At 49.7% G+C, this 2,096-nt stretch overlaps 1 pseudogene across 1 annotated transcript; it reads left to right on the forward strand.

Annotated features, from left to right (window-relative positions):
- Positions 1–434: 434 nt before the first annotated feature.
- LOC145504821 (NADH dehydrogenase [ubiquinone] 1 beta subcomplex subunit 7 pseudogene) lies at positions 435–1,004 on the forward strand (annotated as a pseudogene). Its single transcript, XR_014052538.1, has one exon. The product of XR_014052538.1 is annotated as an NADH dehydrogenase [ubiquinone] 1 beta subcomplex subunit 7 pseudogene (transcript).
- The last annotated feature ends 1,092 nt before the right edge of the window (positions 1,005–2,096 follow it).

Consider the following 2,096-nt stretch of genomic DNA (forward strand, 5'->3'; position numbering starts at 1 on the left):
GGGTTGCCATTTCCTTCTTCAGTGCATGACTCTTCGCGACCCCATGGGCTGCAGCCTACCAGGCTCCTCCGTCCGTGGGGTTTCCCAGGCAAGAGTACTGGAGTGGGGTGCCATTGCCTTCTCCATTGTGTGCTTATGGTTGGTAGTAATTGGAAACAACTGCTTCCCCACCCTTCTCCCACACCCTGACTGACAAATGTGAAATCAGGAAGATAACAATGGGAGACAGATGTGAGGGAAACAGAGCAAGGGAGATGGCACAAAACCATCTCCACCTTAAACCAGCATCAACATGATTCACAGTTAACCCTGTCAGATTTCCATGAGTAAACAGTCCTGCCACCTCTTTAGAATGAACCCAGAGCGTCTATGTCATATATCCTATGTTTTGGTTTCAGCATGGAAAGGCCCCAACAGAAATCTGAAAATAGGGGAATGCTTCCGAGTAGGAATTAGGTGACCCCGGCTGCCGCTGAAACCTGCGGTGACAGCAGCCATGGGGGCTCACCTGGCCCAGAGATACCTGGGCGATGCATCGGTGGAGCCTGATCCCCTGCGGACACCCACCTTCCCGCCCGACTACGGCTTCCCCGAGCGCAAGGAACGCGAGATGGTGGCCACTCAGCAGGAGATGAACGACGCCCAGCTGGTGCTCCAGCAACGGGACTACTGCGCGCACTACCTCATCCGGTTTCTCAAGTGCAAGCGCGACAACTTCCCCAACTTCCTGGCCTGCAAGCACGAGCAGCACGACTGGGACTACTGCGAGCACCTCGACTATGTGAAGCGCATGAAGGAGTTTGAGCGGGAGCGGCGGCTGCTCCAGCGGAAGAAGAGACGGGAGCAGAAGGAGGCGGACATGGCCAGAGGCCTGGGGCCCGGCGAGGTGGCCCCCGAGGTGGCCCTGTAGCGAGCCCGCCCCCCACTCTGGACCAGTCAAGAAATAAACGCCTCCAGGCCCCTCGGCCCAAGCTCAAAAACAAAAAAACAACAAAAAAAAGAAATCTGAAAATAGCAGAACTCTCCATTTCCACTTCCTGCCTCTCTCAGGGAGTTTAGTATCTGCTCTCTATGGAGCAGAGACCTAGTGAAGTGTTTCTCCCACGGCAGGTGTTTCCATACCTGTCTCCTCTCCTCTGACTACTTCCTTCACCCATCTGACTCCAGACTCACCACCGGAGAGGTGGAGGAAACATGGGTACCAAACTCGAAGTCGTTTTCACACATCACTACATACTCTCCTTCCTTTTGTCCTCTTCTCAAGGGAGAGCTTCAGTTTTAGACAGCAATAAAAGGAACATTTCTGGAAGGCCCACTTCTCCTTGTGTGTGTTCTTTTTAACCACGGAGGGACCAAGTACTGCCGTTGAGAGCAAGATGCTAGACACTGAAGAAGAGGAGCCTTCCAGGTGAACAGGCCTGGCCTGAGGCAGAAGGATATTTTTGTAGACGTGGTTGTTAGCATTTCAGAATGCCGACTGTTCACATTGATTATGTGGTAAATTGAGCTCAGAGAGTGAGGACTTCCTTTGCTTAGTTGTGTTACCAGGTCACCCATCCCCCAAGCAATCCAGAAAATAAAACAAAGGCCCCAAAAGAATTTTTTTCTATAGACCAATCAATTCCCAGTGCACATTCTGCAGAGAGAATAAAAAAATGTCCTTCAAGGAAGGACAACCTCAGAAATTTCGCTCCCTTTTAAAATTAATTTTAAAACCCAGTGGCAGGAGTGGCAAGAAAATCCTTTAGCATACCTTACAAAATGCAGGATAAGGTCAACCATAAATAGCGGAGTCCCTCTCGTAACTTGGTTTGAAGAAAAGGTGAGACTAAGAGAAAGATACATGGAATAAAATATTTCACAAGAAAGGGAAAACAGAATCCTGAAATAAATGAGAGGTATCTGCAGAATAAGAATTTAGACTTCCTGTAGGACACAGATGTCCTCCGTGAATCTTGCCTGGAAATGATGTTGGAAAGGTGAGATTCCAGGCTGCTTAGAGGTTCTCTGCCTCCTGAAGTAGCAGAGCAGAACCAGGGAAAATGCTTAAAATTTACAAGGTGAAGCACGGAGTGAGCCGCCATTTCAGGAAATGA

The sequence above is a fragment of the Giraffa tippelskirchi genome, chromosome 5, assembly GCF_054371585.1.
Source record: "Giraffa tippelskirchi isolate mGirTip1 chromosome 5, T2T-mGirTip1v1.2.pri, whole genome shotgun sequence".
NCBI classification, from domain to species: Eukaryota; Metazoa; Chordata; class Mammalia; order Artiodactyla; family Giraffidae; genus Giraffa; species Giraffa tippelskirchi.